The sequence below is a fragment of the Schistosoma haematobium genome, chromosome 5, assembly GCF_000699445.3.
Source record: "Schistosoma haematobium chromosome 5, whole genome shotgun sequence".
NCBI lineage: Eukaryota > Metazoa > Platyhelminthes > Trematoda > Strigeidida > Schistosomatidae > Schistosoma > Schistosoma haematobium.
In genome coordinates, this window is record NC_067200.1 from 8,351,515 (window position 1) to 8,368,939 (window position 17,425).

The window sequence follows — 17,425 nt, forward strand, 5'->3', positions numbered from 1 at the left end:
AACCAGTTACCTAAATGAAATTAGATAGAAATTGAGATTTCAGAATACTTCTTAAACTATGTATTAGATGAAAAAGAAATTTTTTTTAATTTTATGCAATTAATTATTGATAGTTTAGTATCTATGCTACTAATGTGTTTCCAAGTTAAATTCGGATATCTGGATGAATTATTCACATATGATATACATATAAAGTTAACAAACATTAGACAACAGATACTGTAGTGAATGAGAACACAAGTAAAGATAACCAAATGAATTTGAACATAAAATTACAGTAAAATTTGAAAACTATGTTGTATATACTTCCTTTATAAAATGGTAATCAATTATCTCAGACTTGATTGTTCCTTTGTTTCCACACCAATTATTCTCTGTTCTCGTTCTCTTTTCTTCAATCTTCTTGACCTTGTGGCATCAGGCATTTCACTTTCGATTGATGATACATACTACTTATATCTGTCGATATTAGTAGTACACATCATAACACATCTTATCAATTATCAATACCATTTGAAATATGGGAGAAACTTCCTTAAAACAAATTTTGATCAACTGTTCTTAAATAAGTTACTTGCTTAGATCATACAAAAAGAGTCATATACTATCAAATAGCCCATTGTATCGGAAAGCGAATGTAAAAAACACTAAAAAGAAGTTTGTAAGTTATGCTTATCGTAAATGATAAATAAGAAAAGAGAAAATATTCAGATTTATGTAAGACTGATTGACATAATACAACATGACAACAAGTACCCACAACAGTATAAGAAGAACTAAAAATATGGTATGTAAAATAAGATTGAAAATAGAATATAAAAGTTCTTGAAATAAGAAGGACAATAAGACTATACAACGAGTAGATATATCTGTGGGATTGCCAATAATTCACAAAACCTTGAAGCTAGTGCTAACTATAATCCAATTTATTACAACTATATAGATTAGGTCAAACACAACTCTCAATCAATTTGTAAATCGATAGTACAGCTTGGTTCGACCACTAACAACTATACACCAGTTCACTACAACTCAACATTACATCACATATCGAGATGGTTGGCGACTACACATATGTAACACATATTTCAACAACCTCACATGATCGACATTCACTAACTCACCAAACGATTCACCATTCTACACAGTATCTGTTTCTTACCTCACTATTGTTCACTCAACCATCCCAACATACATGAGCATTACTTCGAAAGCATTTGACATCAAATACTAACGACTCACGAATATGTTGTATTATGGAAGACCATGTTTCAGTCACAGTGGTAAATAAGATTAGATCGAACTCGAACTGTTCAGTACTACACTTGTCTATTGATTAACGAATTGACAAATTCCGAAGGTTATAATTGACTTAAGTTAATCAAACACAAGTGGGTTTTCTGAAGCTTATTCCAAATTACTACTGATACTTAGTCACTTCGGTTAACTTGACATTCAAGATGAGTGGAGTAGTTGACACGGTCAACTGTTTTACTTTTGATTATAATTCTAGACGTTGATGTAGACAATTCCTGTGGTTCTATTTTAAAGTTTAGACGGCGAGAAACGCATTTCAATTATTTCTTGATTGTTATTCAAGGTAACCAGAAGATTGAAGCTCATTACATCTACAGTCTAATTAGGCGAGTTTGTCGTTAACTTTCAGAACTTCAATATTTAATGTTAGAGAAGGAACAGTCATTACCAGAATTGAATAAAGCTAGTCTAATGATCCATTGTATTTCATTTTTTAATATACCAATCAACATTATAAACTACTAACTATATGTTAAAAACTTGACTGATCAATTTCAAGTTATTTGGGAATAAACTGTAATAGATACTTTTATAGTCACCATTCTAACAAATCCAATAATGATCATTTACACATTTAAATTATAACTAACAATGAAATCGAAGACAATCGTTTCTTCATTCACCAGTTAGATGTACCTGCATCCTATAGAATGTATCAGTTTCTTAGAGATTGCAATTATGACTTTTTGATGAATACTAATTAGCGCATAGCATCTACATTAAATAAGATTTTCTAAACACAGATTTCAATCATATAACATTTAAACTTAATGTATTCGGTATCATATCACTTAGACTAATAGTAACCAGATTGATCAGTATTAAAAGATTATCCAAGCATAATAGTAGTTAGGGTAATTGATCAATTTTTCAAGAATTATAAAAGATTAGAAATCAATATATCGATAAATGATTTAAAGTATACTACATAATCATATTTACTAGATTACACATACTTTCAATACTTAAACAATGACAAATGTTCCATTGGAAACAAATTACATAACATTAAAAATACAAAAAAAAACTCCCCTAAAATTACCATCAAACTACATTGAAAAAAACAAAAAAAATGAACTAAAAATTTCTTTCTGATAAAAACGAATGGATTCCTTCTAGTTTGTTTTTAATGTTGAAAAAAAAGGCAATCAAAAATCCTTTATCAATCAATAAAATGAGTTTTTGTTGTAATCTTACAATTTAAATATGGACAAATGTATAAGGTTACAACATTGGTTATTGTTAGAACTTGTGCCCGCCAACTAGAGAACAGAGATTTATTGATCGGATCAATGACCCATAAAACTTGTACGAGTAGTCTAGAGTCTTTATTGGTCCTGCTTCTTGCCTAGCTTAGCCTGTTAAGTTCAGAACATCAATCTCATTCTCTGTGATATTAATTAGGTATTGCAAACATACTGGGTTTATATACCAACCAAACAGACAACATCGTACCATAAAATAGAAAATAACATTTACACAAGACTTAGCCAAATGTGGCTGTGAATGTGAGAGACAGTAATTGATAGACTGGGCACAACTCAAGAATGGTAAATAGTATAACAATAGTTCATGGATCAAAATAAAGCTTATGAACACGAATATGAACAGTTTAGTTATTTAACAATTATACGACAAAAATATACGTTTAGTATTAGTCCAGAAATAGATCCCGACAGTTAAGATTGATTATTTTCATCGGGATATAATAGTTATATTGAACACCAAGTAAGCCCAGGCCAGCTTGTTTGTTTGTTTATTCTATGAATACAATGTGAAATTGATAATAAACTTTTATTGACCATATAGAATCAGCCATAATAAACACAATGATAATTAAGAATTAATTCTATTAGCATGCTAAAGTTTATGTCATGATTTTCATTTAGGTAACCAGCGAAAACCAAGAGAGATTAATCTACAAATCAAAACTAAGACTTGTAGACGTATTGACGAGCGATTAAATGACAAAACAATGAGTTTACATCCCGTGGTTTATATATCTAAATCTAAACTATTACCGGCATTGCTTAAAGGAGAAAAGAGAACAGAAGAGATCCTAATACAATGTAACGAATATTTCAAGTCAGCATCCGAGAATCAAACAGAAAACCTCCATTGTCACTCCTAATCGTTTAAGTTCTAGACCACTGAACCGAAAAACAAAGTTTTATATATCCACCTTTAATTAATTTACATTACTGCACAACTGTCTTGCAGTATTTAAAATAGATACCTGTCTCATACTTGACATGATTAAACTCAACTGTTCACAGCTTCTCAGTAGAACTCAATGTTATATCTCGACGAGAATTACAAATGGTAACTTTTAAGAACTATTTATGGACCAATACAATACACATATTTTTATTGTATAATTGTTAAGTAGCTAAACTATGCATATTCATATTCCTCTTACTATAAGCTTTATTTTGACCCATAGACTATTATTGTACGAATTACTGTTCTTGAGTTATGTCCAGTTTATTATTTATAGTCTCCCACATTCACAGCTACTTTTGGCTAGATCTTGTACAAATGTTATTTTCTATTTTATGGTACAGTTTGATCTGGTTGGTTTGTATATAAACCCAGTATTTTTGAAGTACATGATTTGTATCGCGGAGGCTGACATTGGTGTTCTGGAATTAACAGGTAGAGCTAGGCAGGATGAAGGACCAATAAATACTCTTAACTGCTCATACGAGTATACGCGTCATTGATTCGGTCGACAAATCAACTATACTCTAATTGACGGAATCATTACGTTATATATAGCCTCACTGTAATTTTCTTTCAGAATCAATACATATGAGAGTTGAAGTTTTGTAAATATTTATAAACTAGAATACATCATTCAACACTATGCATGAATCCCATTCATTATGAAATTTATATTCAATAATTAGTGTATTGGAAAGTATTTCTAACCAATTTAAAGAGATATTAGGAATATATACCATTGTATATATTTTGGTATTATTAAATCTAATTGTGATTATTTACGATAGAAATTGTAGTTCATATTGATTTGCTTTTTGAGAATACTTTATGGTAGCAAGCAAGAAACTATGTGGTTAATCCAGGACATGTCTACATCAACATCTAGAATAATAATCAAAAGTAAAACAGTTGACCGTGTCAACTACTCCACTCATCTTGAATGCCAAGTTAACCGAAGTAACTAAGTATCAGTAGTAATTTGGAATAAGCTTCAGAAAACCCACTTGTGTTTGATTAACTTAAGTCAATTATAACCTTCGGAATTTGTCAATTCGTTAATCAATAGACAAGTGTAGTACTGAACAGTTCGAGTTCGATCTAATCTTATTTACCACTGTGACTGAAACATGGTCTTCCATAATACAACATATTCGTGAGTCGTTAGTATTTGATGTCAAATGCTTTCGAAGTAATGCTCATGTATGTTGGGATGGTTGAGTGAACAATAGTGAGGTAAGAAACAGATACTGTGTAGAATGGTGAATCGTTTGATGAGTTAGTGAATGTCGATCATGTGAGGTTGTTGAAATATGTGTTACATATGTGTAGTCGCCAACCATCTCGATATGTGATGTAATGTTGAGTTGTAGTGAACTGGTGTATAGTTGTTAGTGGTCAAATCAAGCTGTAGCATCGCTTTAAAAATTGATTGAGTGTGGGACTTCGTAAAACTGCCTAAAGAATTATATAGCTGTTTGTCATGATTCATAAATTTGTTCGGTAAGAATTAGATTAATGATTGTTGATAAAACGATGTATTACAGTGTATATTCAGACACGTTCACGTGGAATGTAAATATCACTGAATGAATACTTAATTAATAGAATATCTGGCAAAACTCTAATTTGTGGACGAGCCAGTCAGAAGCATTTGAGGGATTTCAAGGTCACTACGCCAATTTCAGTACCTGATGCTCATGTACGATCGGTTTTCAGCGAATTTTAGAGAATACCTGACTATTGAGCGGCTACAACAAATGGGACTAGCAAGAAGTTCTTTTATTTGTGACTGAGGTAATCAAATGACTGCAGTACCGTGTTCAGACTACCGTGATAACATTGTCATTATGTTAGAGAAAGAAGTCTGCTTAAACGGGAACCTTCTTTGCTCGATCGCGATTGAGACGAAGACAAACCATGGTAAATGTTGCAAAGTGGATTATAAAAGCACCAGTAACACTGGCTGCAGTATTTGCAGACGTTACTGAAACTTCAGCCATCCATTAGTATGAGTTTTTTCAACAGATGAGATCATGAGTCAATTGAAACTAGACCAACATGGGAAAACTGGAAGCACTGGTCGGACGTTTCGTCCTATTGTGGGATGTGTGCAATGAAAATGACACGTTTACACGGGTCGTTCGGAGGAGATGGGAGTATTGTTGAAATGGATAAAACAGTAAATTGGAAGACTGACTAAGTAGAACTTCCGTAAAAATACAAAATGTTGCTTCAGGATTGGGTTGCATTGACACCCGAACTAATGATAGGGAGTAAAGTAAATGAGCGTGTCGATCGCTTCACTTATCTTGGAAGTCTCATCAGCTCTTGTGGTCTGGTGTGTGACGAAATTTCAGCACGGATCCCAAAGGCTCGACTAGCTTTTATCAACTTGCGTCATTTATGGCGTAGGCGAGATATCCGTCTATCAACCAAAGGACGTGTTTACTGCGCAGCAGTTCGTTCCGTCCTACTTTATGGCAGTGAAACATGGCCGGTAAGAGTAGAGGATATCCGTGGGTTACTGGTATTTGGTCATAGATGTCTTCGAAATATTGCTCGTACGTCCTGGGACCATCGAGTAAGTAATGCAGTTGTTAGGAAACGGGTACTAGGTAAAGATGGCAAATCAATTGACGAAGTAATGAAACTTCATAAGTTGAGATGGCTGGGACATGTGTTACGTCCGCCAACCACTGACCGCCTCGATGTGCGATGTTTTGTTGTATAGGAGTAGGTTGGAAGAAAGCTAGGGGCGGCCAGACCAAAACATGACACAAGTCCATGAAGTCAAAACAGGTAGACTGAGTCATATTGGTAGGTGTAGACTACCTGGTTGGGGACCGCGAGATGATGGCAACCGATATTTAGAGACCTTGAATGGCATGGCTCAAAAACGTTTGCAATGGCGCAGGCGTATACACTCTTTGACTTTTCCCAAATTCTAATCTCCTGAATTCTTCATGTCGCTTTTTTATCATTCCGAATTTATTTCCCTGGATTATACTTTGTGAATAACATCTTCAAACCATAATCATTACGATTACTTCTTATACTTTTACTCCTTCTACCACTATGGGATTTGAATCGACCATTGTATCACTGTGCTAATATGGTATGGCGACTCGAACTGATGTACGTACGTACGAAGTTCTACGTTGTTACTGACTGACTTACCAGGCTAAAAGAGTTTTTTAAGACCCTATAACGTCTCAAGAGGTCGACTATTATGGAGCCATATGGATGAGTTCCTATACATTATGCACTACGATTTCAGAACCTCTGATCCTCTTTCAAACTTTAATAAGTTTTTTAACCATCTAAAAAAAGAATGTCAACTTTAATTCTTTAGTTTTTTATAATATAATTTTACTTTATACTAACTGTCTTTTGATTGGCTAATATTTCTCAAGGTCACTTGAGACTCGTTCAAAGGTCGTCCATAAATTAGAGTCTCCCTCAACTCTTTCCTCGAATCATAGTGTATCACCGAAGTCTAAACCTAGAAAATTTCAGATTTCGCAACTAGCGTTTAACTTCCAAGGCTTTACACTTCATACTTAAATAAATTCGCTACATAGTGAGCCTATCACCGAATACTATTATTGAGTAACTACTGAACACGAAACTAAGTTTTAGTTTAATAGTTACGGTTTCTAATTAGAACTCTTGAAATCATCTCACGAGTTCAATCACTAATGAGTAAGTGATTTTTGTTAGCATAAAGAGTTTCCAGAGATTTTTAATCACACTGGATAACCTGATGTACAGTTTTTATATAATGCATAATTTCTATTTACAGGTGTCTTAAAATTATTTCCGCCAGAATGAGGGTTTGTGAGAATTGTAGTAATTAAATGGTTGAATTCATGATTCGATTCAAGTTAGACCACCCTGGAAAACCTGGAAACAATAGACGCCCGTTTCGTCCTAGAACGAGACTCCTCAGTGGTGTACATCCACTCCATGGTGATCTGACTTAAGTCAACTCATGAATTCAACTATGAGATTAAAATTAGTTCTTTCTAATATATTTTATTGTCCATTTAAAAATTTCGAAGAAATTGGATAAGGTAGGCAAAAATTACATTATGATTGGTTGTTTTATGAGGTTCATTTTTTATGCATGTTACATGACCAGCGGAGTTCAACCAGGTCTATTGTGAGATAGTAACCCACTGAACAAAATAGTGGACAGCGGCTCAATTTCGTGGATTGGTTGAAATTGAACACTAACACCACTGGATACCGGGCGGCTCAGTGATCTAGAGATTAAACGTTCGCGTGCGAAACCCATAACTTCTGGGTCCGAATCTCGTGGTGTGGGGTAGATGCGCACTGCTGAGGATTTCCACACTAGAATGAAAAGGCCATCCATTACTTCCAGGTTTTCCATGGTGGTCTAGCTTTAATTGACTCGTGAAATCAACTATTAAACAATATATTTTGTTCGCTATAAAGCTTCCATTTGTTAAACTATCCGATCAGTCGGTCAGTAAGTTTAGTCATATGAAGTCTGTTTGGTAAAAGATCTATATGAAATATTTTATAGATAAGTAAATAATCTAATTATCTTTGTAATTTGACGAACTGGCTGTTACGTAATAAGATTATAGTGTTTGATAATTTGTAAGAATCATTTACTTCTCTACAAAACAGTTATTTTTGTGTAAGACTGAGGGTTCTAAGTTTGATTGTCAGCTGTCACACTACATCCAGTATAAGTAGAAGACAGAAAAGATTAGATAAGTAAATCATTGAAGTTAATATTAACTTCAACAGTTGAGAACATGAGTAAATTGAAGCTAGACCAACATGGAGAACCTGGAGGTACTGGATGGCCACTTCGTCCTATTGTGGGACTCCCCAGCAGTGCACATCCACGACCCTGCCCCGCGGGATTCGAACCCAGGACCTACCAGTCTCGCGCCAGGCGCTTAACCAACTAGACCACTAAACCGGTATCCAACGGTGTTAATGTTTAACTTCAACTAATCCATGAAATTGAGCGACACATCCACCATTGTCATCAGTGAGTTACTATCTCACAACTGACCCAGTTGAACTCCACTGGTCACTGCTTCTTACTAGAACTCCAGGATATATATCTTTATATTTGAAGTGAAATTTAATCATTTCAGCAATCAGATAAATGTCACTAATACCGATTTAATGACGATTACGTAAAACTGTACACTGATCGAAGTTATGAATGAAAGTCAATCAGGATTAACTTAGAGGTCTGAATGTCGTGGGTTCGATTCCTGCTGAGATAGTAGATAAGCATTCTTGAATAGCTAAACACTATGATGAAATGATAGTTTAATGCTTCTTAGCTTTCTAAGGTTATTGAATTAAAGTTGATTTTTTAGTGTGAACTATAAAATTCTACAATCTCAATCCCACCCCCTTCCACTGAATTAAGTAACTACTAGGGAATTCAATATCAAGAATAAACACCTTTCTAGTGTTTAATTACCTGAAAATAAGTATTAAGTCAATTTAAGTCTAATAATGAGGTGGGTTTTTAAAAAAATCAAAACAAAACAAACATTCATGATTGATTTAATAACCTCCTAAATTATACTCAACACTGTTTAAAATAAGTATCTCAGTTAGTTAATCCAGTTATAGGTAATGTGAATTTTTAAGATGTGAATTATTCTCTTAGCTTTGTATAGTTTAGTTATAAAGCTTTCATTGTCTTTCTCGATAATATCATCAGTTATTAAGTTTTCTTTACAAATGACTAATATCTTGTTTTGTTGACCCAGAGTTTGGTTGGTAATTGTTCATTGATTTGTGAACTTGGCATGTATTCAATGTTGTAAATGAACAATTCATTATCATGGGTATCTGTAATATAATCATAACTCATCATTGTACTTTTTTGGTTGATCGGCATTCTGTTCACTTAGTTTAACAATTATAAATTTTAAGCAAGGATGGATAATGGGTAGCAGTGGAATCCAGGACATGCGTTTCGTTCTATTTGGGACTCATCAGCTGGATGTACCTACATCTCGGAGTTAATGTTCACTCTGAGACTCGAACCTAACACCGTTCGCTTCAAATGTCAACACGTTATCCACTTAGCTTCTGATTTCTGATAGTTACTTCCTTGTGCAATGGGGTGAAGTTTAGATTCACTTGTTATCGTTTACTACAATCTTCACATTGATGTTTAAGACTGTAATTTATCATTCTCTATTGGCAAATGTACATTCTGTGTTAATCGCTTCAATATTTTCATTTTTAAGCAGAGGTGGATGGTGTTCAAATCTAATGGTACTGTGGTTCCAGTCCTGAAGTGGTTATCAAACTTAGCAACCATGTACATACAGCTAACAATTCTTAGATAGTACGGAACGCGCGTTCTGGATTCCATTGCTAACCACTATCTGTCTCAACTTAGTTTTTTTATGTGTTCGACATACTTTTAAAGGATGATGTATGTCATAGTTCAAGGGTCAATAGTGTCCAAGTCTTCCGTTTACTTGAAATATACAGAAAAATCGAAATAAAACCGTTATAAACAAATCATTAACTAATGTCAGTCAGTGATGTGATATAAAATATTCGACTACCCCTCTAATCCTACTATACTAATATTAGGTGTATATTTTTCTTACGGAGAAAATTCCACTCGACATAAATCAGTTAAAATATTCATGAAATTTCGAAATATTTTCTACTTTAAGTTTGTTATGATGTGTGCTCGACTATACGGATCTACTGACTTCTGTGAATCTTTCAAGTATAAAATAGAATGAAACATTCAACTCTGATTCTACTGCTAGCCATTATCCAAATTAAGTCCAAAACAGGACGAAACGCGCAACCCGGATTCCACTGTTAGCCACTAGCCATCTTTGCTCATACACTATTTTAGTTTAAAAAAAAAGACAATGTAGATTTCAGTTGTTTATTAGGTCTTCTGAAGAATAAGGCTGACAAAAGGATTAGTTATCATCCCTAACAAAAGATTATTCAACTATGGATGAGGATAGACTCCATTCTTGTTCCCAATTTAGACCTTACAACTGGCAATCTACCGAAATGAAGCACGGACTATTATTTACACTAACATAATTCATAATGAAGAGCATGTTTCGTTCTCTGTCGAGAAAAATGTAAATACCACTTAATCATGCTATGGACGTGTCAAGTATAGTGCAGTCAGATATTACAGAGGAAAAATTACAACTTAGCAAAAGATATACCTCCAATTATATAATAACAATTATTTCAATATCTACAACTGAGTGACTAAATAAACGAAAACATGACCGTAATTACTGACTACGACTGACTTATATTACTTGGAAACGTAGAGTTTATCACCAGCCTTAAAATACTGACGGATCTATCATTTATCATCTGGTGAAACTTAACGTCTTTTATCGTTTTGTTCATGCGAATAAGTAGACATTTTGCCACTGTTATGATTACTACTACTGTGTACTACTACAACGTAAGAACTGCTAATAACAACAATACTAGTATTGTGGTGTGTACGCTACTTATGCTAACAGATATCAGTAGTATGTAGCAGCAATCGGAGATCGAATACTTGTTAGCAGAAGACTACTGTGAGCAGAAAAGGAAAACAGAATGCTTACTTACTTACTTACTTACACGTGTTACTCCCAGTGGAGCATTGGCTGTCTTTCTAGTCCTACCCAATTGTTGTTCATTTTTCTCATGTCTATTTCCATTTCTCGGCGCAATATGTTCTTTCGCCTTCTACTCCTCCTTTGGCCTTGCGGGTTCCAGGTGAGGGCTTGCATTAAGACACAGTTGGGTGCTTTCCTCAATGTGTGTCCCATCCACTTCCAGTGCCTCTTCTTGATTTCTCCCTCCGCTGGGACCTGATTTGTTTTCTCTCACAGTACGTTGTCGCTGATAATGTCTGGCCAACGGATCCGAAGTATTTTGCGTAGACAACTGTTAATAAACAGTTGTATCTTCTGGATGATAGCTTCCTTAGTCCTCCAAGTTTCCGCATCATACAGTATAACTGTGTTGGCATTTGTATTGAAATTTCTGACTTTAGTGTTGGTCAACAGTTGTTTTGAGTTTCAGATATTCTTCAAATGTAGATATGCTGCTGTTACTTTGCCGATCCACACCTTCATATCTGTATCAGATCCACCGTACTCATCGATCATGCTGCCTAGATATGTAAAGGTTTTTAAAATCCTCTGAAACTTCTCCGTCAAGTATGATTTGATTGATACAATTAAAATAAAAACTGAATTGGAAGAATCATAAAGTATGTAAAGAATAATCGAAGGAAGATGTGCAAATAATGTGTTTATTTTTTTGATTGGAATCATGAGTCAATTGAAGCTAGACCACTATAGAAAACCTGGAAGCACTGGACGGCCGTTCCCTTCTAGTAAGGGACTCTTCAGCAGTGCGTATCCACGATCCCGCACCCTCATTAACGCCATTGGATGCCGGCTCAGTGGTCCAGTTGGTTAAGCGCCTGGTGAGAGACTGATAGGTCCTGGGTCCGAATCTCGCGGGGTGCGAGATCGTGGATGTGCACTGCGGAGGAGTCCCATACCAGGACGAAGACGTTAATTAAGTAGCCTGGACATAAACAATTCAGTCTATCAGTTAGTGATTTTATGGACTGATATTATACATTGGTCCTAGTGTCCTTCAGTTTTTCCCATTCGGGCATATGTAGCATATCTCAATTGCCGCAGATAAAGATTCACGACCTAGTCAACTTGTTTACTATCTTTACCTTATACTTCATGTTTAATATTACCATTGTTCACTCAGTTGTTCCACGATAAGTGAGCTATTTCCAAAAATAGCACATGTCTTCAGTTCTCATTATTTTAATTTCGTTTTATTACTATTCATCACTTTCTGTTCCTGATTTCAAACTTACTTTTCCAATGTGATTTCTTTTGCTTACATTTTCACGAAAACTTATTTTGTGTTTCAAAGTTAATACTGATATGAACAATAGCAATTTGAATTCATGTTAAGTGGTCGGAGATAATCAACGAGAAAAACTTTTCAAGAGGTATATCCTGGAGTTCTAGTAAGAAGTAGTGACCAGTGGAGTTCAACCAGGTCCGTTGTGAGATAGTAACTCACTGAAGACAATGGTGAATGTATCGCTCAATTTCATGGATTAGTTGAAGTTAAACATTAACACTGTTGGATGCCGGATCAGTGGTCTAGTGGCTGAGTGCTAGGGCGTGAAGCCAGTGGGTCCCGGGTTCGAATCCCGCGGGGGGCGAGGTCGTGGGTGCGCACTGGTGAGGAGTCCCGCAATAGGACGAAACGGTCGTCCAGTACTTCCAGGTTTTCCATGGTGGTCTAGCTTGAACTGACTCATGATCTTAACCATTGATAATGTGTTTATTGTTTGATTTTCATACTTTTTACATCAGACAATAAATCAATTTCCTCCATCTTACCTAACTTGAATTACAGTACTACTACTATTATCCATCATTATCTCTCATTTTAATTCGTACATTTTAACTACACTAAAATTTATACTATTCCATTTTAAATTAAAACAAACAAATAAAACCAGACAACAACAGATAGATTGACAAAATATTTATTATGATTGTATCCTACCACCACCATCACCCCTGACAACGACAATACAAAAAAAGACAAAAATTTGATTCCCTATCCCCATTTAATTTTTTAATTATTCAATTGTATTAAATGGAAACAATATTGGAATGAAATTAGAAATTGTGACCAAGTAATTCCATTTGTATTTGTTGATCTGTACGCATATCAAGTTCCATTATTGTTTTTCTCATTTGAATGCAACAATTGAAAATATTAGGTTTGAATTTTTTATAAAAATGATCATTGGAATTGATATTACTGATAATAATAATAATAATAACATTCATTTTGTATTGTATGTTTGTATCTTCCTATTGATGTTTAGGTCTGAAATTGATCAGTCTCTTTTATTGGCATATGTACATTCTGTGAGGATTGCTTCGATATTGCTTTAAATCACAAGAATTATAAGCAGAGATGGATGGTGGCTAGTAGTTAGTCAGTCAGCAACAACGTAGAATTTCGTAAGTATGTACGTACATCAGTTCGAGTTGCCATACCATATTAGCACAGTGATACAATGGTCGATTCAAATCCCATAGTGGTAGAAGGAGTAAAAGTATAAGAAGTAATCGTAATGATTAGGGTTTGAAGAGGTTATTCAAAAAGTATAGTCCAGGGAAATAAATTTGGAAAGAGAAAAAAGAAAAAGACATGAAGAATTCAGGAGATTAGAATTTGGGAGAACACAAAGAGTGTAGGCACGATTTTGAGCCATGTCATTCAAGGTCTCTAACAATCTGTTGCTATCGTCTTGAGGATCCCAAACAGGTAGTCTACATCTATCAACATGGCTCAGTCCATTTGTCAATGACTTCATGGAATTGTGCCATGTTTTGGATGAGCGTTTCGTCTTATTTGAGACTCATCAGCTGAATGAACCTGCATCCGGGATTCCATTGTTAGCCACCATTCATCTTTGCTTATGATAATAATAATTATTATCAGTATAGGGATTGTGGAGATTGTTAAGTTTTTGATTGCTAAATAAATCATTTTTCAGTTACAAGCACATTTGTTTAAATAACTGTTATACACCTCTTTATTTCATTAAGGCACTCAAAGAATAATTCTGGAAGTATTCTGTCCCCTGAGCTGCATGGTTTATTCTGGAGGCTTTCAAGGTCTTTCTAGACAAAATCATTAGCATTTACTTCAACAGAACAACTTGGTCGTCAATTGTGGAAGAGTTCTAGTAGCTCAAAGTTTTTTTCTGAACTTTGTACTGATGGTGCAGTTTAAAAAAAAACAATTAAAGCTTTACAACAGAACCATCTAGCTAATAGAAGACAGTACATTCACAACTATCATTCTGAACTATAAATATTCACCATTCAATTATTAGCTCATCTAATATATGCTGGAAGTGATACATCGTGTAGTATCAATTTTAAAGAAACGAAAACTCTATAAATAAGCATAGATCCATGTGAATACACTTTGTCATTTGATAATAGATATTTTGAAGCTAGATATATGAAAGTTGATATCAGTAAAGTGAATAAGAATTTAGACAGGTAAATTGACAGTTATATAGTTTAATTTAAACAGTGGATCTGATGGAAGAATTCAATTTTTTGGCATTTTATTAAAATAAACAACAATATAGTTATAGACAACAAAATGTTATTTCGTTTCAATGATGAGACTTTTCACTGGTAGAATGTAGTAAAATTGTGATATTCTATTTAAAAGTAGTACGAAAATACAGTTAGTAGTATATTTTTATATTTGGACTGTAGACATCAACTTCCAACTGTTTCATGTTAACACACAAATCTGTCGTACTTAAAGTACAAACGGGAGGTGAAGATCGGAATTATGAAAACAAGTCTTATTTCTTATGTTAGATTACGTGTATGTAACCTAAAACGTTTAAATTGATTAAGAAAAAATTATTCAAACCATGAAAAACAGCCCATCGTTTTTCTTAAGTATTCAAGGAAGTTTTCTATTCAACACAGATTGTATGAAGACTTCTTAGTCTTAATCTGAAGGTTTTTTTTCTGAGGACTTATTTAGGAATCATATCAGTCAGACAAGATATTGATTTGAGTTTAAAAACAATGGAACTTTCTGTTATAAATTATAGACATATTTACAGTAGTAGGTAAACTAATCAGTGAATGATCAACTTTTGTCTAAATTTATATCGATGGAACATGCACCAAACATCTTTATCTGCCATACACACGAACGTTATGTATCGGTTGTAGTTCAAGATGGGAGTTATGTTTGAATGACCAGTTCACTAGTTATGTTAAATGATCGTAGTTTTCATTATTAAAAAATCTAAAACATTATCGACTCTCTAAGAGAGTGAAGACTATATGACTCAATAATCAATCGTAAACAATATGGAGTCTGCAATGCATGTGAAGTATTTCAGATCGCAGAATGAAGTATTTATTAAGAAAAATATCATCAAGTCTTAATAAAAGTATCAATCATGATGGAAATTTAGTTTGAAATTCTCTCAGGAAAAGTGTAGTTGAATGCCACACATTATATTATGGAAACGGTCAAACTTGAATGCAACTGTATTATTGAAACTGATTTCTACTTCCATCACTTAAGATCTTCATTCATTGGTCAAAATTGTTATAGTGACTTCAACCACAAAACATTACTGCCACATAGGGAGGTAGATATCATCCACTATAGTCACACAGATTCAATTTTATTTAGACTGATAGTCTGATCGACCTTATATTAATCTTGTAGTCCCCATAGTACTCGTTAAAACGGTTGATTTAATCTGTAAAAACTGTATAATTCAATGAGTATCCTCTTTGAATAACCGTTATGATTTGATCAGTTTCCTAAGGGATTTCGTAAACTTTCACAGTAAATCCCACCATCTGATTGTGTATTTACTAAACAAACTATGTATTTAATGATGACTGGAAAAAGCCCCCAATCAAACATGCATATGACGATAAAATAAAAATTCTTTAACAAATATTAAATTACGTTTTTTAACAGCTGAATCCACGAGTCAATATAAACTGAACCACCATGGAAAACGTGTAAGCACTGGACGGCTGTTTTGTCCAAGTATAGGACCCCTCAACAGTGCGCATCCACGATCCCGCACGCAGGACGCGAACCTAGGACCTTTGGTCTCACGAACGAACGCTTGATCTCTAGACTAGGACGTTTTAACAAAACCTCGTAGGTATTCCAAACAATATTAACAGTTGCTAATGAAAAAATATGAGGCACACTTATAGTATAGTTATGTGAAAATTTTGACGATAATATACATTGTGAGAAAAATAATATCAGTTAAACAACTGAAGAAAATCAAACAGATGTTCAATGTCCACTGTTTTTTGTAGTTTACCATCTGATATCAAATTGTGTTGAATAGTGTATTTAAATGTAAGAAATATTTGTTGAAACCATATTGATTAATAGTGGAACTGTGATTGATAACATGTTTGTTCAGTTATTTGAATTTTATTAATCTAGTTACGATATAGCCAATAGTCTAAGTCACTCAAAATCTCGGGCACTGTGTTTTGATGCTAGATGGTTGAATGTCGTTGGTAGAAAAGTTCACGCTACCAATGTTTCATCCTAATTATCATTCATCTGTAAAGCGTACCTTTATTCTTAGGGAATTCGGTACTCCCTATGGGATATGAACGTCCGGTCACGAGCTTCACAGTCTGAGACGTCACAACTGAGATATTCATCCCGTAGCTGTCCCATAATAAAACTGAAACATTTACGTTAATGAATTATTAAAAATGACTAATGTCATGTGCATGATTCTCTAATGTAGGTCTAATTCCATCGATCAATTTAGTTTGGCCAGTAAATCGTGACTCGAAATTGTGACTCTGATAGCTTAATGGTAGCGTCTCAGACCAGGAAACTAGTGAGCAGAGTACAAATCCATCAGGGTACATCAGTTCACTCAAAATTTCAGGTACCTCTTGTTGATAAGTGTCAACTAGCACGAAATCTAGACAAAGTAAAGTTTACTGCTAAGCACTTTCAGTCACTTGTTTTCATTTCAAATTCTAGTGAGACATTTCATGATAGATGATGCTCACTTATATTAAAATTAGGACAAATTTGTTATGCTATGAAAGTTAAAATTCCTGGATTGAATCAATGGTAGAGTCAGAGTTGTCCAATTCTGAATTAAGTCAAAGCATATGTTCATTACCTCAGAGATTTCGATAGATTTTCATTTGATAACAATCCTAAAATATATACAGGTTTGTCAAATAATAGGAACATACTACTAATAAGT

The 17,425-nt window shown here is 34.2% G+C and overlaps 1 protein-coding gene across 2 annotated transcripts in view; it reads right to left on the reverse strand.

The window, feature by feature from the left end:
* The window catches only part of MS3_00009090 (uncharacterized protein), a gene marked incomplete at its 3' end in the record, with an annotated part of 54,456 nt that overhangs the window by 6,441 nt on the left and 30,590 nt on the right, over nt 1–17,425 (reverse strand). The gene's annotated exons all lie outside the window — the stretch shown is intronic.